This window comes from Cyclopterus lumpus, chromosome 3 (assembly GCF_009769545.1).
Source record: "Cyclopterus lumpus isolate fCycLum1 chromosome 3, fCycLum1.pri, whole genome shotgun sequence".
NCBI lineage: Eukaryota > Metazoa > Chordata > Actinopteri > Perciformes > Cyclopteridae > Cyclopterus > Cyclopterus lumpus.
Genome location: NC_046968.1, coordinates 16,249,122 through 16,274,447, shown reverse-complemented (window position 1 = coordinate 16,274,447; position 25,326 = coordinate 16,249,122). Strand labels below are relative to the sequence as shown.

Below are 25,326 nucleotides of genomic sequence, written 5' to 3'. Positions count from 1 at the left end.
TGGCTTAAATAAAGAGGAATTGGTTTGGAGGGTGTGTGTGATGGTGAGAGAGAGGAGAAAAAAATGTATTAAGAGAGAACAACAGTGAGGGAGGCAGATATAGAGGTGGAAAGGAGAAGTACTTGAACTTGGGTTGCATTTACATCACGGCCGAGGTGGAGAAGAGCCAGAGAGCAACCACTTCAAAATGGAGCATGGTCCTTCTCCATATGCTTTTCCACTTGTACAATACTCCTGCTTTCATTATCTCTGCCAGGCATTAGCCTGAGGGGTGTTCATGTGTTCAGTGTGTGTGCGTGCGTGCGTGCGTATTTTTGTATATTTTGTATTTTTATTTTCATTAACTCCTCCCTCTTTTTAACCGTCCGTTAGGGGCCGCAAGTGATCAACTTCTTCTTCAGTCGGCTGGCTAAAAACAAGTCCTACTTCGTTTTGTAATGGCCACATTTTGGGCTTTGACACACCTGATGGAGATCTGCACTCTACTGAGTGCACTTTTCTTGTTCTTCTTGTCATCTTCTTGCCTACCTCAGTCCTACACCTATATCTTTCCTCCTTCTATTCATCTTTCTCTTTACTTCTCTCCTTTGTTCTCATTTGATTTCAAAGAGGGGAACAAAAGTGTTTTATATCTCTTGTACTGTGTGTGTGCGTGTGTATTTTCTTTGTGATACTTGTGTGCCTTTGTCTGCACGTCTTTCTGGTAGATGTGTGTGTGTGAATTGTGTGAGTTTTTACTCACATATATAGGTGTGTGTGTGTGTGTGTGTGTGTGTGTGTGTGTGTGTGTGTGTGTGTGTATTTTTTGAAGTTGACTACTCAGATCTACGGGATCGTACTCTGCTGTTGTTATTTTCCCCAACAGTGCTTTTAGCCTTTTCGGTTAAGCAGTGAGAAAGAGGAAGGAAAAGAGAGAAAGTTGGATGGACAGACAGGCAGAGAGGCAGAGACCTGGAAAGTGAAATTGGGACCAAAAAAAAAGAAGTGATGCCAAAACCACAAACCACAAAGGCAAGTAGAAAAAGGGGAATTAAGCTGCATTGTTATGACAGGACACAGCGCACTGCAGATACTAACTAGCTCAGACAACTGATTTGTAATCCAGTCCACTAGTCAGGACTGCATACAGGACCGATTGACATAAATGGCTAACTAACTTTATATTATTCTGAGAGAGAAGCAAAAATAGCACATAACAAATCCAGGACTTAACCAGTCTGATGGTTGTGGCTGTGGTCTTCTCTCTTCCAGTCTCCGTGGCTCTCTCTGAAAATCAATTCCTAGGGAACACAGTGACATGGACAAAAAAACCTTTCTTCTCGCACAGACACACACACACACACAGACACACACACACGCATGCACACTAGTGTAATCAATAAGTGTGCGAGCAATGCTGGGTGAGGAACCCTTGATCAAAGTGTGGACTAATCACTAGTGATTACGGAGCACTCTGGTTTAGGACCGGAAAAGTGGTGTGTGTGTGTGTGTGGGGGGGTCTTTTTATAAATGCGCACATTTTGCATTTGCTTGTGTGTGTGTGCAGCAGAGCCATCACACACTGTAACCTTAGCCAAGGGAGGGCACTCGTTGCACACCAGCAGAGAAGTCCATACTGTGTCAGAAGGGTACATGTGCAGTAGTGTAATCATTATATCCAATTAACTACAATATCTTTCCTTCTCCTTCCTTCTCTCCGTTCCCGAGCTGAAGCCATCTCCTTTAATCAATTCTTTCAAATCTTTCGGCTGCATCTACTACTCTCTTCATGCTATCATCTACTCATGTGTCACCGGCCTCTCTCCATCTTTCTCCTCCTCCCTCTGTGCTTTTATCCCCCAGTTCACTCTATCATTGTATCCATTTATCTGTTACTCCCCCTCTGCTCTTCGGCCCTGCCATCCCTCCATTCCTCCCACTCCATGTGCTCTGACAGCTCTGTCATTAGATGGCAGTAGCGGCAGTAAAGCAGTCACAATGATGGACTACCAGCTCCCTCACCCTTTCTCTCTCCCACTATCTCCTTTGCTCTGCCCTTGCTATAAAAGCTCTGACCCGTTCTCTGTGTGGCATCTGTTCCACGCCAGTCCGCAGGTGGCACTGCCCCGGTCCTGACCGTAAAGGTTGGCGGTGGCTCATCTCACCGGCTGCCCCGTTAGCCTCCTTGTAAACCCGGGGCAGTTAAACCCTGACCCGACACACCTGTGGCCTCGGCTCCTCTCTGGATACGAGCCACCACCAGCAACAGTGTCGGGGGAGTTCCAGAAATACACACCCGCACAGTTTTGTATGACTATACTTGTGAGATCCAAATGTATTACATATCCTAAATGTGCAACAAATTATTAGTCAGACTTCATCACTTAAAGTTTAACATTCACCCGTCCCTCTAATATTTATGCTAAGTAAAGCTTAACATGTCCTGCCTCCAGCGCTTCACTGAGAGGAATAGTTCAATTTAGGATGTACGTGTTTCTGCTTTCTTGCGGAGAGTAAGATGAGAAGATCGATATCACTCTCATGTCTGAGAGTGGTAACACTCTTCTAATCTAACTCCCAGAAATAAATGTTATACTAATCTAATATTTCCCAACATGTTTTAGTATTCCTTATAATAAAAAATCATGAAATAAAATCATGAAATAAATGACTTTTTCAGCTTATTATATCCGTCAGGACATTTGGTTCTCCTGCATTAGAACGCATGCACACACACACACACACACACACACACACACACACACACACACACACACACACACACACACACACACACACACACACACGCACACACACACACTCCTGCACTCACAAAATAAAAAGTAAAAAACATACTCAGGGAGACACTAACAGGTGCAGGGGCTAATGGGGGCTTTCCTGGTATCACAGTAGCATACAACTATGATTTATGGACTGCAGTCAGCTCTCTTCCTCCCTTTCAGTTCCCTCTGGTCGTCTTGTCAGTTTGGCACCAGGGAGATGCAGTGCTGTTTGCGTAGTGCATTGTGTTGTCTGTGGGATTGTTTGTTCTGCTCCTGTGTGGTGGTGGACAATGCACACATGTAGAGGCAGCAGTGGGATGGGAGACGGTTTCTTCACAGCTGTGTGCAGGGATATCAGTTGGCAGGTCTTGTGTCTCACACTCACAGTGCTTGTCACGTGCTATCATGACGGACACTCACCTCTGCTCTTTCCCGGTAAACTTACATGAACCCCATTTGGCATGCGCGAGCAATGAGTTCATGGGCTCACTTGCATTTTGTGGTTGAACGTGCGTTTGTGTGCGTGTGTGTATGTTGTCACCTTTCTCCTGCAACATTATTCCAGCAGCAGAAATAGTCTAATTACCTTCATCTTCTTCTGCCTCCGCTAATCAAATTAGACTACAGAGAATCCTAATTAAACCCTGCCTGCATCTGATGGCTTTGGGTTCACACACACTCACACTCACACACACACACCACATCACGACATGTTGTTAGCATTTTTTTTCGGTTTTAGAAACCAGAGTGGTGAATAGTTTTTAAGCTCCCTACTGACCAACAGAATGACTAAGTGCATTAAGAATTGGTGGGGGAAGCGCGGAGGTAATGCTGCACTCTTTGAGGTGGTTTGTGTCATTGATTTGTGATAATACAGTGATGCAATGGTAAAGATGCTCAAATTGATCATTGTCATCAAGAGTTTATATGATCTATACACGGTGAGAACTTAACATTGACTTTGGTCTGTGGCGCAGAAACTTTAGAGTACTGTTGACATAGCATGTACCATGACACCATGGACCCAACTCCTGAAGGTGAGAGTTGTGCTCAACATGATGCTTGTTGGCTGATCAAACTCTTGTTTCAGACAGGCTGGGTCTGTATGTATTCATTCATATAGCTCACTGAATTAGAAGAGCATACGGTTACGGATAGGGCTCACATGTTTTAACCACCCATTTATTTTGCCGATTTTTTTCCGATCAGTGAATATTATTTGCAGCCTCTGGACAACGAGCATCATAGTTTTAGGCTATTTGACAAGTTGGGAGTGAGAATGTGAACGTTTTAATGTGAACGCTTCAGCCAATTATTTCCTAAGTAACGTATGAGAGATTTCTTTATGTTTTTCTCCGGTGTTTTACAGAAAGGTATGTTAATGTACATGCCATCAGACTCACACACATACATAGACATACAGAAGATAGTGGATATCATTGCCAAATGACTCTTCTGCAGAGCAGCACAGATCCTGTTACATTTTGTCCACTATCTTCCTGGCAAAGCACCTGCTGGCTCAACCAGCAGGCTTCAGTTGAGCAATCAGGGCCTCACATTTTTAATAAACATTAACATACTTCCACACACACACGCACACACACACACATACACACACACACACACACACACACACACACACTTGAAAACTGGGAAATGTCATTGATCTTAACTGTTCCCTGCAATTTTAACAGCACCATAATGCATGGTGGGTAGAGAGTCCGGAGGAGGAGGAGTAATGAGGAGAGGGCAGAGGATTACCGCTCCATCACTCTGTGTTTATGGAAGCCTTACAGCGACCACAGAACAAATAGCACAGTGGCTATAGCCAAGTATAAATCTCACACACTGTGTTCGTCCATGCGAGTGTACAATATGTGCTCGAAAAACGACGCATGTCTTTCCTTTTCTGAAAAAAAAGATATCTCAGAGGGTTTGATGATATATCTCTTCCTCTCTTACATCCAGCCCTATGGGCGCTGTGTTTGTGGGTTTACTGGTGTTTATTTGGCTGCTTGGTGTCAGAGTGTAGCCTCGATAGGGTGGTTTTACACCCTGGGGGAAAACTGTACAAGCTGAAAGGTCAGACAAGGTTACATCAGCGTCTCTTAGTGAGTGTACACACATAAACACACTTCCTCTCACACACTCACACTTTGTGTTGATGCCCTGAGCAGTAGAGACGAGAGTAACGTGCTAACGGTAAAAATGGTCCAGGAGCGTGCTTCCCTATAAATCCCAGAATACAACCAGTTGAAGGATGATGCATCGATCAGACGTCCTAGACTCCGGTGCTGATTGATGTGGCCTGGCTCCTGGCTCTGTAAGTGTGTCTGCTCGGGTCTCTCAGCATCATGTCAAGGGAGGTCTCAAAAAGGGTTGGACAACTTGGGGGTGCTTATAGGGCGGGGACGGCAGATGAAGGTCAGAGGAATGCAAAGTATAAGGTGAGAAAAGGGCTAAAAGGGGAGGATGAAACAAAAAAGACAACTAGATGTGAGCGTAATACCGAAAATGCACCACCGCTTTATACGAGATGAGGGAGCGCTGGCACAAGAGGGACGAGGTCAGGGGTGTGTGTGGGAGAAGAAAGGCCAGGGATGGATACTGATGAGTGTGGGGGAGGGTGGGTTCGTGGGGAGTAGGAACAGATTTGGGGCGGCCAGCTGAATTCTGGTGGGAAGTGGCGGGAGTAAGCTGGCACTGCGGAGGCGGGCATATGGAGGGCAGGTTGGCACTTTGGCTGCCACCGGAGCGTGCACCTGCCGACAGGGGGAGACTCTGCCAAGAGGGGAGGGAGGGAGCAGAGGGAGTGATGGGCTGTGTTTGTGGTACGCTGTAGTAAAGCAGAGTTTTGGGCCTCTGAAGATGTTGGTTATTAATGAAGAGTCTAAGTGTATCAGACAACTGTATGCCCTCTTTAATGGAGACACACACATGAAGGCACACAGGTGGATACATGCAAGCACACATTATTGCTCATTCCCCAACACCCAAACCTCTAACAGACACACACACAAGTAGTTAACTCAGTCTAAAACTCAACTGTTTTGCTGCTAACTAGTTGCTAATTAGTTTAGTGAATTCCTCTCACTCCCTTTCTCTTTTCTCGTGTCATTAATTGCTATGAACAAATCCCAGTGTTTTATTGGAAAGTTTTCCTGGGTGTAGCGGGAAGCAAGGAGATGATTTATGCTATTATAACAGATATGGGATAATATAGTTTTACTGAACAAATATAATATACTAAATTGAATGTGTGTGCATAAATATGCATTTTTCATGCATTTAAGCTTTTATTAATCGGTGTGTTTTGGCTACTCAACACCGACAGATGCGAGAGCCAAAGGCCAATGCCCTCAATAAGCCGCTGTCAGAGAGGGTTTGTAACAGCCCACTGGAGCCCATCTGTATCCTAACACAGACAAACACATGCACACTCAAACAGATCAGTTCATCCCTGTGTAGGTGCAAGCATACACTATTTCATATGTTGTATATACATAACATATTTGGTTGTAATGTATGCCAGTGTGCATGCGTTTGTATATGTATCGATGGGTGTCCACAAGTCTGTGCTATTGGAGAATGGGGAAGGGCAGTGACTCTGTGCTCTGGTTTTAGCCTTGGCTGCGGATACAAGTCTCTTGGCTGCCATGTTTTCCTCTGATCTGCCTCCCCTCTTTCATCACGAAAACCACAGAGAGCAAGGCAGAGGGAGACGGAGAGGTTTAAAGGCTGGCAGCAACATCATGGCCTTGAGGTGTTATCTCTGCCCCTCACCGTGTTAGAGAGAGAGGGTGGAGGGGGGTGCGGAGAGAGAAATGGACTGTGGGAGTGATTGCAGACGAGTCCACTTCTCTTTTTTTTCTTTTCTGTGTAGAGCAGGATGGTTAGCAGATGGTCTTGTTACCAGCAAAATGAAAATGAACGCAGTAAAATTTGCTTGTGTTAATTTCTCATCCCCCAGGTGAGACCTCAAGCACTCATGTACACAGACAACCACACTCAAACATTTACTCACATTTTGCATGCACATACACACTGACATGCACAGCATTGCCCTGCTGGCTTTAAGCACACACCAGCTGCATGCGGGGAAAGTGTGTCGGAGGAGTGTGAAGCGTTCGCTTGGCTTAAGGAATGTGTTTCTAATGTTCATAGCCATAGCTTATGTTGCTTTGGAATCTAAAGAGTGTTACAAAACGCTTCATGTCATCAGTTATCAGTAACCCAGTTGTCCAAAGACAACTTTAAGGGCACAGTGTTTAAGGGCACAGGCTGACAAAGCTGAAAAAAGGGCTCAATCGGCAATTAGAGGTAGCAAGGGAGTCCATGCTAACAGGGAGGAGGAGATGGCATGTTCATCCGCAGATGAAGACTAAATCCTTTCATTCTCTCCTCATCTTCCCTCCCTCCTTCCCCTGCTTGCTTAGTGGTGAGATGAGAGCTTCTGCTTTGTAACGTCTGCTTCTTCGTGTTTGTGTGTTTCGAGGATCCGGACTAGTCCTTAGCTTATCCCTCGAAAAGTGTGTGTTCTGTGAGGATAGAAGCGCCTTAGCCTCCCTTATCTTCTTACTCTAGGACGCTTGCTATTGCTGTTTGAACCCCCAGGGGGAAAGGAAGTAATGGAGGGAGGGAGAGTGAGGGAAACATAGCGATAGTGTGTAAAGTATCCTAATCTTTATATTCATTGGCAGTGATTCAGAGAGACCACACCTGTTCTTGACCTGTAAAATCACTGTCATAGCTGCAGCGTTGTAGCAGTGGGTCATGATTGATGTCACAGTGTATCTCTTTCTAAAGCAAAATAGGCACATACCATCTCTATAGAGCTTTTTTTATCAGCCATGTTAGTTCATCGGCAGGAGCTAGAGGGCTGCTGGATTGTAAAGATCCCTGTATAGTAGCAAAATGTTGGCTGAATAAATGCCTTTCTTTGACCATCACCTCCTGAAACTACTGAGAAAAGGCTGTGATAAAAAGAAACTCTTAAAACACTTGAATAACACATTCGTTAGATGATCCTTGACACGCTGTTGCTCTCTCTCTGCTTGTGCGAAAGTGAAAACCTTTTTTGTGAATGCAGATGCATTTACCTTGGAGCTCTGTGTACAGCATGGTACTAACGATGCTACATTAAGGAGAGACTGGCGATGTTAAAACAAGTGGGCACTGATGGTACTGCAATACTCTTTGGCGAAACCCAAATTGCATATGTTACACTGATATGTATGTATAACACGCACACTTGCACACACTAGTGTGTATGTGGTATTAATACCAAGCCAATTTACCGCCCACACAGCCCTCGAATGTGAATGAAATGAGTCACATGTGAGGACGCTTTTTGCAAACATAGCGCACAGAACACATACGTTCGCATTGAACATACAAAACACACATTACAGAACGACCCCATGCCCTGTTGCATTTTTAACCCACAAGCACCACATGCATGAAAAAGTGAACTGTGTTCACTCAACACGCACATAAAGAACTACCACATGTCCTGTTGCTCGTTAACTGGCGCGGTACTTCGTAGTTCTCGGCAGAGTCCTTGATGTGTGCAGAGGAGTGATGATGAGCTTAATGCAGTCTGTCTTTGTCCCGGACGTGACCATCGCATTAATACAGCACTAATACAACACCCTGTTTGCTGCATGCTAATCATGCCACTCTCTTTCTCGTGCTCTCTTTCTCTCATGAAGTCTTCTGTTGTGAGACTTGTGAGAAAGGGAGGTGAGAGAAGGCAGACTTCTAAATGCTGATTGGGTTTAACTTGTTGACTGTCATAGCACCACAATAAAAACACAAGATGCAAGTTTCATATGATAGAAAGATAATTTTTGTATCTGAAGAAATCATGTTTATATTCTCTTATTCAATTTGTTGACATAGAGCAACAATTACTGCACGTAAAGGCTTTGTTAGATAATAAAATTCAAGTTTGTCTGGCATTACTGAAAAGTACATTTCCCTATCAACAGACACTAACGACACCAGATTCATAGAGAGGAGAATACAGAGGAGCCCAAATGATCAGTTCTTGTAGTCATTGCATACGTATCCCACATTGCCACAACATTAGGAGGAGCTGCGCCTCAGCAGTGTTGGGAGCACCTCCAAAGTTTCCAGAACACCTTGAATAAAAAGCATAATTTGGCCTCAACACTTGTTGTAAGGCATTGACATTTGGTCCAGCGAAACAAAGCCCTCCCACCCCTCACTCCACCACACACGTATCTCAGGCTGGTTGAATAAACAAGACCACTTCAAAGCAGCTCAGTGCCCATGCCAACCGGCCTGAGAGGACGAGGGAGGGAGGGACTGCATATACTGGAATGAATCAGGAGGGGGGATGTGTGAGCATGACTGCTATTAATGGCCTAATAATGTATTTGGCTGTTTTGGCAGTTGTGAAAAGGGTTAAGGGGGGCAGAGGGTAAAAGAAAAGGGGTTGACAGTGTGTCACGGCTAGTTAAAAGCAAGCTGGGAGAAAAAAGAAAGGCCTTGTTTGTCGGGCTAAATGCTGTAAATAACATCAGAGAGTGCAGCTAAATGGAAATCAATGCAATTACCCTATTAGCATGAGCTTGAACTCACACAGGCCACTGCTCCATATCTCTCTCTCTCTATCTCTCTCTCTCTCTCTCCCTCTCCCTCTCTCCCCCTCTCCCTCTCTCGCTCTCCATTTCCTGTACATGTATCCCTCTCTGCATGATGTTGATCATTTGTGGACTTATCTGCCAATCAAACCAAAGAAACAGTACTTTACAACATGGTAGTGTGAATGTTAGGAATGCTCAGTATGGATGCCACCGGGTTGCCCCTGTTAACTCCAATGCAAGTGTAATGATTTTGTTTAGATTTGCATAACCCCCTTAATCACCCCTATTTTAATACCTTACAATTGCGGGGGGAGATTATGCTGTTAAGTGGTAACTCATAATTAGATAAATAATTGGTTTGGCTATCATCGTCCCTGTGCCATCTGTTTGAGGGTATGCGTGCATCTGTGGGGGTGGGTGAAAATATATGGGAGTAAGTGTGTGTGTGTAAAAGGGCGGGGATAATGGAAAAGAACCAAGGTTTTATGGAATATTATGTTTTGATATTTTAAGAGATTGTCCTCAAAACTCTCCCACTCTTATTCATCAAGTCAGTGGTTCTCTTATAATGTGTGAACCTCCATGTTAAGTTTAACATGAGAATAAGTGATATCAGAGCCTTTCAAACTCAGACACGTACCAAAGTCCTTGTTTACAATAAAGTATTCTGAGCTCAGAGCTGTTTCATCTGTTCAATTGATTTGTTTACTGTGATTGCCAGTCATTGCCATGCTGTGTGTTAGAATGTGTTTTCATAAATGTGCAGGTGTTTATGGGTGTTTGTATGTGTAAAAACAGCTCTTTGCTGTTTGCCTCCTTCATCTCACAGGTTCCTTTTTTCCCTCCGTTCTTCATGGAAACACAGTCGCATCTGCTGCCTACCGACTCCATCTGTACTGGCCCCATCTCTTTCCTTTCCCCACTCTCTATTTGAAGCCTTCCTCCCTCCTCTCTGCACCTTTTCCCCTTTTATTTTCTTCCCTTTTCTGCAGTAAGCATGACAGTAAAATAGTCATTGTATCCCAAATTACCTCTCTTCATCTTTGTTCCTTTCTTCGTCAGAGTGGTTATTCTGGTGCCTCTCCGCTGGTGTATTGAAGGGAACGGGCGGTGAGGCTTCATCTCTACAATGAGATCGAGGAGGGAACAATTTATTGTAATTAGTAGTTTTAGATTAGATATTCTCCATAAAGATTAAACTCTTAACTAACTGCTGCTGCAATTAGGGCAGTATAAGTATAACATGAGAATGGAGGTACAATGAGTGAACAAGTACGTATGTGTATACGCATATTAGTATGAGTATATATATTTTGTGCTTGTCTATGTTTGTGTGTATGCACTTGGGCAAAGTGCTGAGTGGGTTAAGGGTGTCTATGTGCTCTGAACATTCCCACTGACAGCTAACAATTATGCTGTGGCTAATAGAGGAGTGTACATTGTTAATTATGTCACAGCGGAGAGGTGGAAAGGTGGAATACATTTGAATAATGGGAAGAATGATATAACGGTCTTCTCAATTCCTCTGCCTTTTTATAAGTTTAATGAAGGGTGTCTGTGGATGTGTGTGTCCACTCAGACCCAGGAGCCTTTCAAACATTCCTAAAAATAAAACAAACTCACATATTTACCATCACACACACACACACACACATCCTCTCTCTCTTTCTCTCTCACCCTCAAACGCACACACCCACGGTAATATTGAGAGGCGAAGGGTACGTCTAAGTAGTGCGCTCGTGCCTGGTTTTCCAGATCAATTATGTGTGGCTGGGTGATCGATGCGAGGGCTTAGCGGAGTGGAGAGAGCTAATGGGCAGGTCAGTGGCTCAGACACATCCTGGCTCCCCCTGCCTATTACCACTACGTCTGTTAATAGGCCTCACCACACTCCCCTGTTGCTCACACACACATACACAGACGCTTAGATAGTAGGAGGAAAGCAAGGAGGGAACATAGCCAAGCATGCTCTATCCACAGACCTACTCCCTACTCACACATCTCCTTTTCTTCAGCTTTAGTTTCTTGTTTGCTTTTGTGGGCTTTGACCTGTTTTTATAGCAAGGCTTTGGAGCTACACCATATGTTGAAGCATATGTATGTATGTAAATAAGTGGAGGGGTGGATAAGCAGCATATTTAGAGCCATGTAAAGTAAACATGAAAGAGATTACTCTGCAACCCTCATTTAATCTCCATAAAGTCTACTCTAGCTCACAGAGGCTTGAAGACAGATCATACCCTGCATTTCTAATTGGTTGAAGGATAGGTAAGTGTCTTGCGATTGGTCGTGTGTGACTGTCAGTCAGAAGGTGTCTGATGTTTGGCTGTGAGGCTGGGGTCTAGGTTAAAGGGTCAGGAAAGCAAAAACGTATAGGCACTAATTGAACTGTATAAGATTTATTTCAAGTTGGTGTGTGTGTATATAGATATGGCCTCTCTGTCTGTTTTGTCTGTCTTTTGTTTCAAGATTAACATGCTATAAATTTATGGGCACTTTCTAAAATGTATACTATGTTTTGAAGACTCAGCTATGGGTTTAGTTAACAATTTCACTTGCAATTTATCACTGAAAATGAGCTCCACGTTTCAGATTTATTTAATTAAATAGCATTAGACTATACATTTGTGCCTGAATAAACTGGTGAATAAGTACATTTTTCAGTGAATACTACCTCTTGGTATATTTGTATCAATTAAGATATATTGATTCATTTAAATAACATTTTCTAGAACTGTGGTTTAAGGTTAGGGTTACAAAATGGAAAAATCTTTAGGTTTCTACTCGATCACATTTAAAGCTGAAACGGTTAGTCAATTAATTAATTTGTTGGCTATTCTTAAAAGCCTATTTATAGACAATTAATCAAGAAATTAATTGTCCTAATAATTGATAATGAAATAAGTCATTAGATGCAGCTATATGCTTTCTCTCTGTTTGTATACTGATGCCATTATTCATACGTGTAGGACAGCTGTGTACAGCTGTGTGGTAACACAATGACGACAGCAGGTTAGTTAAACAGTGCAGGGCCTCACTCCTCCGTGTTATATCTCCCTTTACTTACTGTCTTTACATCTATCCCTCTCTCTCTTTCTGGCTTAATCTGTCGCTTTGCTGGGCCCCTCCTCTGTCTTCCGTGTGGCATCTGATCTGCATGTTAATTACCTCTATCGCCTTAATTTAATATCTGCCTGGGAAGAATGTGGAACACACACCCCAGAGGTAAAGCACATGCCCTGCAGCCCTCACGCTCACAAGCGCATATGCTTGTACAGACATACACAAGGCCTGTTGGTTTTCTTTTACGTTTTTTTGTGCTTGCTTGGATTGCTGAGGTGTTGTGTGGGTGATGGAGGTTGGAGGCAAAGCCGAGCATTTATTCTGGATAGAAGACCCAGAGTAATAGGGGGCCCAGGCAGGATGTCCAGAAGGGGGGCTGAAGTCTTTTCTACCCCAGCATCTCTCTAAGTGTGTATCCCCATGGCGAAGGCTAAAAGCGCTGCCACTTGTCGTCCACATAATAGAGGCGAGGCAGGAGGTAGGGGGGAGTTTGTGCTATTTGTCTTTGAGAGGAGCGCGGGAGTTCAAAAAGGAGGTGAAAGAGCCATTCTTTTTAGATGCCTTGGGGGAGGAAAGCGTGCATGCTTTCACAGGGCAGCACAATTCATCCACCAGACGCCCCTCTCCACCATCAATGTGCATACTGGCGTGCACAAGACATATATGCTAACACACAAATATGATACAGACGTTCTCATCCACTGTACAACCAACCAACACAACACTACAGAGTACTAGGTAGAGCTGGAGTGAGTTGTGAGTTCACAAGGTGTGTGATTCCATCGTAGCTCTAATAATTAGAACCATTGTTATCACAATCTCCCAACACACACACACACACACAGAGACAGACACACTCTCGCTCTCCTTCTCAGCCATTTAACGAGGCTGTGTCTCTAGTGGCTGATAGATTGAAATGAATGTAACAGCAGTCATATCCTTCAAAAGCCTCTCAAAAGCTTAAGCCCCTTTATTAAATTAAGCTAACGATGCCTAAGGCCAGGTCCACAGCTGAGAGAGAGAGAGAGAGAGAGAGAGAAAGAGAAAGAGAGAGGGGGAGAGTGTGGAAGGTGCATAGGGAGGTAAAGGCTGCAGAGATAAGGAGACGGGGGAGAAGGCAATGTTAGGAACGAGGATGTGAAATGGCAAGTAGTCAAATCAATGAGGGATGGTGGGAATTTAGTATCAAAGAAAGGAGGTGGAGGTGGTAAAGGAGGGCTGGTGAAAGAGGACAGGAGGAGGAGGAGAAGAGAATACCCTGCAGCCTCCCATAGTTGTACAGTAGTGCACCTGCGGCTGAAAAGAGGAATAGTAATTAGGAAAGGCTCATGGTGGGAGACACACAGTGCAAATGAGTATTTTTGAAATATGTAACAAAATTATAAAGGTCTATGTTTGAGCTTTTAAATGGGTTCAGTCTTTCCAAGCTTTTCTTTCAAACTATTTATGTTCATTTAAGCTAAATTATTGTTGTTATTTGCACTGAGGAGGAAAGTTGTACAGGGAGCGTAGCATTGGTGAGCCTTTAGTGTTGTGTCTTACCTGCACTGTACATATTGGTAAGCTAATTGACTGTGACTCAAAAATTAAAAGGCGATTAATAGTCACAGCATATCATTGTTAAAATTAATTATTATATTGGAGGGGAAAAAAAAGGTATTTCTAGTATTTCTGTTGCTCGGATGAATGTAGTCATGCTGAATGATCTGGTGCTTATTAAAGACCAAAACATATTTGTGAATATAATTGTGATATCAGATATTTGACTATTATTTTCCTGTAATGACTTATCCCTAATAGCAATGACTAATCACCAGCAATGACTAAAGAGTCATTAGAGAACAGTGATAAAAAAAAGACCATAGAAAATGACTAATTGACTAAAAAATATTGTCCTTTTAATACCCAAATGACTGATTATTTGACTAATTGAACAGAAGGGGGCTGCCTTGGTGTCTAGAGCTGTCGTGGGGGTAGCATGTGTACAGACAGCAGGCAGATCAAAGGCTGAGGTCTCCGTGCTGCATCGTTGGTCAGGATACTGTGGATACCTGCTCTCTCCCTCGCAGGTCAAGTAGAGGTGAGGGATACACTATCACTTGGATGAAAGACAAGACATGCTGGCATAATCACAAACACATCTTGACACACGCACACATACAATATTCACTCAGAAGAGAAGACTTATGCTGCATAAAGGATAACGCTGTGTAGTGTTTCTTTTCTATGCTGTACTGTGCCTTCTGTGAGCACGGAGAAGTGAGCTGAGGCGGGAGACACATCATTTATAATAGGCCGGCATTTGATCCAATGCATTGCACGCAATTAGCAATTTACAGCACAAAGTGAAAAGGGCCTCATCCCGCTTCCTCCCCAGCTATCACCTGTTTAATCCTTGTTTTCATCCTTGGCTTTGGGAGCACACCCTGTCTTTACTGCTTACAAGTGCGGCTTTGATTTTACAGCCTGTGCAGTCTCTGGTATCTAATCCACAGTAAAACCATTGATAAGCCAGAAAGGGGAAGAGGTTGTCAGCTGAGGCTTCTCTGTGCTTTTGGTGGGTGACTGTCCCCTTATGGTCACTTGATGCAATTACTCTTCTTGTTATTAACCTACTGTATGTACTGTATCGTCATGCAATATTAGTAACGAGCAAAACAAAGGGGTCTTTAATGTATGTTGTTGTCGTTGAAGCTTCAGTTCCATCCCAAAAGAAAGACAATATATGTAAAAAAAGGTAACAGGATATTCAAATTAATGAAACAAAAAACAATAATATGGTCTGTCAAAACATGTATAAATAACGCAGGCTAATTGTTGTTTAAGAAGAGTCGATGAATAGATCATTGTTGGCTATTCATATTGTCTCCCTTCATTTATCATATTGAATTTGTAGATATAAGTTCTTCACATATTTGTGGTTATTTTAAATGAACAGGAAGTGACTCTCTCTACCCTGGTTGGGGATGGACGGCACATTCTTTATCCCATTGGGGGGGGACAATGCGGGGTCAGCTCCGTGGACTGGAGGCGTGACGGGGGGAGCAGGTGCTTTTACCCCCCGCCCCCTTCAGGCTTGTCTGTCTGTCTGTCTGTCCGGCCCCCGCCGGAGAGGAAGCCCCACCTCCCGGCTCCCAGCAGCCGGCCGCCTCTCTCCTCCTCTCCCCGGCTCTCTGCTGTGCTGCGCTCCGTCCCCGTGGCCACGCTAGGCGTCGGAGCTTCCTGCGTGACAACAAAGTGCAGACTCTCTGTTCTCGACGGAGGGATGGATCCGCGCTTTTACCGCTAACGGAGGGAGACATTTACACATTTAAACACTGGACTAGCCCATACTTGTTTGCGGTGAGTAATTCGGTGTAGACCTGTAGTTATATTCTCAAACCTGGAGGTTGTTCGTGTGAACGAGCGCGAGCCTACGGCGAGGGTTATGTTGAGGAAGTCATTGCGATATAACGGGTGCTAGTTGTTTTTTTTCTTCTTTTTTTTTTTCGAAGGTCGGTGCGGAGCCCCCGTGTGTGTACGTGGATGTGCTCGCGCGCGTGTGTGTGTGCGAGTGTGTTTGTGTGAGTGTGTTCGTGTGTGATTGAGAGACGAGGAATACAAGAAAGAGAGCGTCAGTGCTACTGAAAGAGAAAGAAAGAGCCACTCCCGTGGGTTCAGGTGGCGGTTTAAGATGTTTTTTTTGATTATCTGATGTTTATAATCCGCTTTGTTAAGGTTTTTTTTTCCTGAAAGGAATAGCGGGCGACCCCCACCCCCTCAAATTAACTTCTTGTAACATTGTTACCGGCGCGCTGTTGTGATTATTATGTAAAGCACAGCCCACAGGGTTTCTGCATAAGCTATTTACGCTCACTGTAGGTTCTCTATGTACAACTGTATTACTGGCTTTACTTGGTCTGTAATTCGTAGTCTCCAGTCACGATGGCTCCTTTAAAATGATTGGAGAGCGTCTGGTCGGGGTTGCTGCTTCAGAGCAGCGCAGCCCGTCCATGAATGGGGCATTTTCTCTGTTTGTGTCTGTGCCTGCGTTAGTGACACATGGTGACCATTTGCTGCTCTCGGGTGAAGGCTTTGACCCCGTGTGTGTGTGTGTGTGTGTGTGTGTGTGTGTGTGTGTGCGTGTACACGTGCGCGTGGCAGGTGGACCGTGTTGAATCACTTCCCACGCGCTCCTTCACTTCTCTTGAACTCCAGGCGCATACAACAGCTGCTTCTGTTGAGAACACACACACACACACACACACACACACACACGCACGCACACACGCACGCACCGCTCATCACGCTCGTACACCTCTCGGGTTTGAAACGGGGTCTACAAACACAGCCGTGAAGCAACAGGCTTTACTGAACAAACTGTGCGGCGGGTTGAGTTTATCTGCAGCCAGAAGGAGCTTTGTTGTGTGTTTTAGCTGCTGCTGATAAGGTTGGCCATACCTGCAAGAGCAGGCAATTAGAGCCTCCTGGTTTTTATAGTGGGGCTGCCCTCCTGGTGTCTTTAACAGCTACTGACTAGTGCTAGAAATAGATAATTGATTACATCCATACGTCTGCCATGTAAGAAAAATATCCGTCAGATACCTGTGTGCTGTAATTTTGGGCATATTGTGGTGTCCATTATTATCTCAATGCGACTTGCATGGATTATAGAGGAAAAATACAAAATGCGGATATTCAAAATAATTGAGTGGAGGGGACACATTTACAGTGTTGCTGATACTAGACGTGGAGTTTGAGTTTCATCTTCTTTCTTTCTTTCTTTTTTACCACACAGTCCCAAAATAAGCCACAACAAACACAACGTTTTCATGGACATTGTTTTTGGACATTTATTATTTATTTATTATATAATATAACATCATTAACTTACCAGAGAGGCAATTTTGCCAGGTGCCAGGTTTCAAATTAGAAATTTAAATGAAAAACAATACCCTGGAAACTGGAATTTGGCACTTGTGATGTTTTTCACATGAACAGCTGGATGTAATATGACATATGGCGCATGTATCCTATATGGTTTTCAATCACTATGTGTATTTTGATGAAAGGCCTAATCTAGATTAAGTCATAGTGGATGTATGTGTTCTCAGAGTGCGTTCTAGTTGTATGAGTGTTTCATCCTCTGTCTGAACTAACACCTTTACCACTGATGGCAGCCAATGTCATTAATACGCTATGACCATTTCCTTACATAAAAAACACCCATATAAACACATGCACACACACACAACCCAACATTTGACCTCAGACTGCTGTCACAGTTTGATCTCTGATCGCTGCCTTTCACCATGTGTCATCATACTGATGTTGACATTATTTACATCTTCAGAAATCATCAAGTGCACATTCAAGAGAATAGAATAGTTGTGGTCATGCAATAGTTGTTGTTTTTTCTGCAAATGTGTTGTATCTGCATTTAATTTAAACTGTGGAGCAGAACAGTGAGCCTGTCAGGGAGCTGCTAGATTTTAATCAGTCACTGATCCGAGATATGTGAGCTACAAGTGAATTTATGAATTCATGGCATAGAAGTTGACTAAAACTGGATGTATATGATGGAAACAGTGTATGGGCCATTGCAATGCATTTTCATACATTAATACTGTTAAGTGTTAAGCAGTAATAAGTTGTATACTTGTTGTAAATCATAACACACCTTCTCTATGCAGTTTAGTTTGTTCCCCTACCTGGTAGACATCCACTTTGTCTTGCATAATGTTAGTGAACAATAATGCATAATGTTAGTGAACAAACAATATGATTTGACACATGCTTAAATTATTGACCCTGCAAACATTTTTCCAAAGGGGTCCGAATCCCCGTGGTATGTGTGAGTGTCATAGTAATAGCAAAAGGCTTGTCCTCAGATCTGGATCACTTCTCAAATTCAAAGAAAGTATTTTCAGAGAAACAAACAAAACCTCCTTGGCAGAAGCTGTGAGTTAGCTAACTCTCGGTGGATTCATCCTCCCTCGTCACAGACTTACATGTGTCTGATAGTTCAGGACATGATAAGAGTGGAAGATTATTTATGCAAATGTTGCGCAGAGAGCAACATAATTTGTTCCTTGTGACCTGCCATTTAAAATGTGTCAAACCCTTATTCTGTGAGAGCGCCTATCCTAGGTTGGCATGTTTTCAGGTGTCGTCGTCCTGTTTGTCATGCTGCCGTAGCCTGCAGTGCTGCGAGTGTCTGGGGGGCTAGACGGCAGCTGTGTTGAGCAGAGTGTCTGTGACAGTTTGTCTGTGGCAACAGCACCTGGCTCTGTTTAGAGAGTGATTAGGAGAGTCCCAAGCAGCTCCCCATACTGTTTACACAAGGAGCCTGGAGTTAAAGGTGACCCACTTTGCATTTCCTTATCAACAGACCCCATTGATATCTTTGAATAGCACAGACTGTAGAGAGGATTTTGCATGGGTTTACATGGTGTTATATTAGAGACAATGGGATGTGTTTGACTGGGCAAGGCTTGGATTTGACTAGCATTACAACAATGTCCTGAGGTGGTAGGAAAATGTTGCTGGTAGGAAAATGTTGCTGCACAGTACACACACCGCTCTCTTTGTGTGTCTGCTGTGTGGTCTGCCAGTGTGATGGAAGCAAAACCACTCTTGGGTGTTTAGGAAATTCAGGTTTTCCTCAGCCAACATGTCTCGATCGCTTCTATCATCTTTCTCTCTTCGCCTCTGTCGGCTTTTCTCGTGGAGCAAGGTCCTGTTGGATGCCTTTTCACTTTTTGGATGTAGAGCGCAAGTGTGAGTGATTGTGTGTGTCCAAACGTCCCCTACTGGTTGTAAAAACAGGTAGTAAAGGTAAGTTGTAAATGTGATGACCAGTGAAGACAGCTGAACAAACAGGTCATAAAGTATTTATCTGAAAGGAAGACTAACAGAACGTTGGTTGTGCAGACCAACAGATTCACAGATAGAGGAAGAAGTGGTAAAGTAGATAGCTGCAGAACCAAAAACTTCCTGTGGCTCTTGTTTTCTTGCCTGCTGCTTTTTGCAAAATGTTACGTGTGTGTCTGTGTGTGTGTGTGTGTGTGTGTGTGTGTGGCAAAACAATTAACTGTACATGTAATGAAATGTGTGAGACATCACACCAAACAGTGGCCTGATCTCATGACAGAAGTCTGCAGGTAATGTAAACAAGGGCTGGCTGTCAATAAAAGCTGCACTAAAAAACCTGTAAAGTTAGTTCCCATATACCGGCTGCTCTTTTGTAACAGTTTAACTGAGAATCTTAGTTTTTCTTTTTGCTATTTATGTTGTTTAAATAAGTGTATGTGAATGCGCTGTAGATGATATACACATCTCTTGTTCTTGTTCTCATATATTCATCTGTGGGTGTGTCGAGCAGATGTTAACAGGTGCCACACAATTTGACCCATTTCTCTTCAGGAGAAGGATAATTGAGTATATGTTGTTTTTATTTGTTTTAAGCTTCACACTTGTTTCACTTTACATAACCACTTATTTTAAAATTTCTTTTGACTTGGCTTGATTGTATCTTTTTTATCGCAGTTTCTTTACTCCCTAAACATTTGTATGTTTGTTTGCCAAACTTGAGCATTGCGTTTGTTGTGCCGTCAAAATGATGCGCAATGCAAGGCGGTTGAGTTGAGGCAGAGTCACGCTGTTCTTTCTTTGTCGGCATGAAATCCCGTGCTGAAGACCGATTCCCCGAACTGCATTGGATAAGTGCTGCTCTCACATCCAGTGTGATGCGAGGAGCACGCAGAACATTGCTCAGCAGAACATTGCTCAGCAGAACATTTTAACATTAAACCAGCAACATTTTCACAATGTTGACGTTGTTTTTTTATTTTCCCTCTTCAGTTTGGATTAAATTGCTCGAGGAAAAAAGGAAAACATTTTCATTCACTCAAAAAACAACAACCTTGTACATTCACCAGACCCGATCACACTATAGATATCTAGATTATTTGTATGTTTGTGTAGCTGATGTTTGCTTCTGTCGTTTTCGTACTCTATGGCCTGATAAGCATTGGCCAAACATACACAACACAGGCAACATGAGAGCAGTAGATAAGGGAATCGTACACACACACACACACACACACACACACACACGCACACACACACACTCAATACTGACCATACTTGACTATTGCCCTCACCAAATAGGGCTTCTTTCATTCAGCATTTTGGTGTGTGTGCCTCTGCATGTATCATACAGTGTGTGTATGTGTTCTATCTGTCTGGTCCTTGTGCTTTCTCCAGTCACACTCTCACGGTATAACCCAGCATTGTGCTAAAGGCTACTCTTCAACAAAAGCCTTTTCTTTCACTATCACATCATCATCATCATCATCATCTCTCTTTTCCCTTCTATCTGCGTCTCTCTCTCTTCAACATGTCTGTCTGGTTGCCTCTTTCGCCTCCTCTGTTTCTCTGCCTCTCTGTCAGAGATATCTGCTATATCAGCTGACTGTCATATTATGTTTATCTGTTTGTTAATATGCCTCCTTGTGTATGAGGTCAAGGACAAGAAGTAAAGTGGCTTTTGTGGCCTTGCATGTTTTGTAATCAGCTCATGGACAGAGCTATCTTGGGTCGGCCACAGTTGCTGTGTTAAACGTGTTCTCACAGAAGATCTAGTCGCCAGCTGGAAGTGTTTTTATCTGGCTGGTATTGGCATTACTTAAGGGTATCTATTCGGGCCTCTGTTCTTTAAAAAAAAAAGAATCTGTTTATATCTCCTTTAACATCAACCATATGTGCCTCCCCTATGAATCTAAATTCATAAAATAGATACACAAGAAGGAAATGGTCTAAATTAGAGCTATCGCATGGCTTTCACATAGCATTAGATAGAAAGCATTATCATGTTGCTCACTGGGAGTGGACTCTTAAGTTGAGCTGCAACTATCCGTTACTTTCCTTATTAATAATGAATATCTTTTCTATTAATTGTTTGTTCTGAAAATAAGTAGCGAGAGAGGCCATGGATGAAACTATTCATCAGTAATCAAAATAGTTCTCAATTATCTTTCTGTTCAATTTATTGAATTATCATTTTAACTCCACCGTAAGGCTGATCATGTGAAACCTATGGTAGATGTGTTTCATTTATCTTGGAATGAAATCTTGATTCATAGACATTGGCTGTGTAGACTTGGGAAGTCATGAGGATTTGAGCATTGGAAAGAATGCAGTCATTCATTTGTCAGTCAGCATAGAGCACACTAATCTTAGCCCTGATTTCGATTGGTTGCACACATTCCACTGGTCTAGATAACAACCAAGCAATACCAATGCTGAAATTGTTCGTAATTCAGAAACAGAAGTGCTATTAAGATTAATCTGGTTTGACCTTTAAAGTGTTGTAGAATAATAAATGCTTTCAGTGAGCTTCTATTCTGCAAAGAGCTAGTCCAATACTTAAAACTACTTAAATGAATGAAGGACCCCACGGGTCTCTGCTTTGTGGCCAATAGAAACCTTGTCGTTGGGGCTGTTCACTGAGATGGGAAGCCATGGCGACAGAAGGTGTGTCTTCTACTTGCCTCTAGGAAATAGGTTCATTCATCAGTTCATACAACATCCACACATTCAGACATGCACATACATGTACAGCCAGGAACACGCACTAATTAAACCAATTACATGATTACAACTATCAGCCACCAGACCCTGCTTTGGAGAGTCAAGTTGTTGCTCCTGCGTGTGTTTGTGCGTGAGTGTTCGTGCAGTGGAGCCGCTTGGGAGTCGGGGCCCATGCAGAGCACTTGGAGTGCTAATTAGGCAACCACAACCCAGCAGAGTACATCACAGAGATACAGAGAGAATAGAGGGGAGAGAGAGGTTGAACAGAGGATGAAGTGAGGGGTGCATGTAGGAGAGCTGGCGAAAACAGTGCTCATCTCCTGAGGAGAGAGAGTGAGTGAAGAGAGAAGGAGGGAGAAAGTTGAAAGATGATGATAACTGAAATATGTTACATGCAATGATGTCCCCAGGCACTGAGAGCTTTACAGTACAGAACAATGCAATGTATCTTGGTATGTGTAGGCTGTCTGCACCAAACAGCATCCACAGGTACAGCAACCATGATAAGCACCATGACGGATCCTTCTTTGTTCGTGTTTGCTTCTAGTCCGTGGGAGAATTCTGTAACATCTGTCATATCTCCCTGCCCTGCTGGGAAGAGCCACACTGCCACCTTTTCCCTTCTCTGTAGCAGGTGAGGTTGATTAAAAGAGACAGTCGTCAGGACCTGATGATGATGATGCTAGTGATAGTGAGTCAGAGCTGACTCCCTACTTCCTCTCTCAGTCAAACAGCTGGGCTAGGGCTGAAGCTGGCCCTCTCATCAGGGAAGCGACAGGGCTGGTTCTCCCCCCCAGCGAGGGGCTACAGAGGGCACAGCCACACAGACAGCAGCTTGACTCCTGGAGCATGGACCACAGCCAGAGACACAGACAGGAGGCTCTTATGTGTGTTTCTGTCATTGTGTGTGTGTGTGTGTGTGTGTGTGTGTGTCTACATGTGTGTGTTCACACTCTCTAAGAAGCGCTGTGAAGCTTAACCAGACTGTTCTGTCATACGCCCACGCTGGTGTCTCAGAGAACACAGCCACACTATCCCCAGATGATATGTGTGTACACACACACACACACAACCCGAGCAAACCCTACCACAGCCGCTATGTAATTAACAGACAGAGGAAATGGCGCTGTTGGAGTGGGTGAGTCGGATGCAGGGAGGAGGAGAGGAGAGAAAATCATCTCAGCTCGTGCCTACCCTCAAGACACAATCTGCTTCTCTGTGTCTGTGTGTGTTGGATAATAAAAGAGAGGAAGGTGAAGATAGGGAGAGATGCCGGCTGGTCCTTTGAAATCTCTGTTTTTGTTGGGAGGGGGTGGCGAGAGAAGGAAGAGGTGATGGATGAATAATAAGGTGTGCGCCCACATACACAGCCGCGTCATTTACAGCCACACAAGGTAAAGGAAGACAGGAAGACTGCTCCGTTTGCTATTTGCACAGGTGTGCGTGTGCGTGTGCGCGTGCGCGTGCGTGTGCGTGTGCATGTGTGTGTGTGTATTGAAGACAGTGAGCCAGGACAGAGGGAGATGTACTTTATTCTCTGCGGTGGCACCATAATATAGGCCTGCTGTATAATCACAGCTCAGACACAGGCAATGCTCTCTGGCTCTCTTTTGACTTCTTGATTGATATCTTGCTCTCTCTCTCCCTCTCTTGTTTCCCTTTTCTTTTTCCCTCCTTTCTTCTATTCTCTCATCTATCAGTGGAATTGTCATCTTTGATTATGCTGCTCTGTAACCACTGTGATGCTGTTTCAGGATTTCTCTGACATTAGGATTTCTCTTTGGTATGGAGTAAAGGAGATGATACGCATGCGCACACACACTCACTAGGTGTGTGTGTGTGTGTGCGCATGCAAACCCTTGCACGATCTCTCTCACGTACGCATCCATTCTACAGTGCCTGAGGGTAGATTGCTCTGACATCTCAGAAGTCAAACAAACCTTTAACTATGAGGTTTGGTTCCTGCTCTCTTGTTTGTTTTAAGGAATGCTTGCCAGTCCAGCTTGAATATCATCTTCTTCCTTTATCACACCCTCAACGGCTGCTACGGGGACAGTACAAGAGTATTATTAATAAACGGTGTATCACTTACTTTTTGAGTTTGTCAGCCACAGAGTGGTTGTTTTCTGCCAATCTGTCAATAGATAGTCATTTTTTAAAGAAATCCCATGATGTGGTAGATGCTATTATGTCCATATTACGTTCTGTTTTGCCAGGTTGCTTTCATCAACATTACAGCATCTCTGCTATTTTAAGCACCCAACTTTTTCATCGTTCTATATCTTTAGTAGACGTTTGCTCATCCTGAACTTCTTCCTTACCCTTTTCCCCATCTTTTTCACCCCCCTGTCGTCACATATTCAGCCAGCCATCAAGTCAGTCAACCATTCATGATGACATGTACTCATCAAGCCAACCCTAAATCCCTTCTGTGTCTGCGGCTGAGCTACTTGCATCAGGTCGTTTCAGCAGGGTGGGTGTTTGAACCTGTGTCCTCTGGTTGAAGTATGCTTTACCACTGAGTCATGGCTCCATTTTTTAATACCTGCTATTATGAGCAATTGTGATCAGAGTTCATGATCTGAGGGGTTTTCCACTTATCTCTGTCAAGATGGCATGGTATAAGGTGTTGCTTATCTTGATAATGTCGAGGCTTGCTGGTCTACAAACTGCAGTAAACATATGTCGCCCGCAGCTCTTCACCAGTTCACTCCACATCTAGTTTACTTTTCTTCCCTGCAGTATTTAAAACTGGTCTCCTGACCAGATAAGCACAGATAAATACATTTCAGTTGTTTGCTCATTACAACAACAACAACTTCTTGTCCTGCTTCACATTAAAATCCTTGTAGTAGGTTGTTGGTGAAAACGGTTTAATGTGAAGCAGTGGTAAATGTTTGTTCTGTATTAGCAAATGCCGCTCTGATGGTACAGCAAGAAGAAGATTATCAGGAAACAGCTAGGGTGCTATTTGTTGGAGGAAAGTAAGAACAGGAATGTAGGAGTGGAACAAAACGCCAAACCACAGAAGCTGTTACACAGGAGCTACAAAAGTATTCAACGCTGAGCACAGCAAGACATTTAAAAATGGTGCTTTAGTTGCCTGCCTGACCGCACATGTTGAGCCAACGAGTTTATTACCCTGACTTATTTATTGTTCGTTTGAGGGCAGACACTGACCGGTTTGGTTCTGTTCCTAAGCAGCGCTACAATATAGTTTATGTGTACTATACCCAGCCACTAGAAAAGGGGCATCTCCTGCCCCAGTGAAGTAAAGCCTGAATGCACAGTGGAGGCAGTACAGCTCTCAATTCTTG

At 43.6% G+C, this 25,326-nt stretch overlaps 1 protein-coding gene across 3 annotated transcripts in view; it reads left to right on the top strand.

Annotated features, from left to right (window-relative positions):
* Positions 1 to 25,326, top strand: part of gse1 (Gse1 coiled-coil protein) — a 57,511-nt gene that overhangs the window by 2,808 nt on the left and 29,377 nt on the right. The window contains exon 1 of one of the 3 annotated variants that reach the window (XM_034558076.1): positions 15,516 to 15,778. The exons of the other annotated variants lie outside the window; for them this stretch is intronic. The gene's annotated coding sequence lies outside the window, so the exon portion shown is untranslated. Of the gene's footprint in view, positions 1 to 15,515; positions 15,779 to 25,326 lie in introns of those variants that run through there. 3 annotated transcript variants of the gene reach the window in all.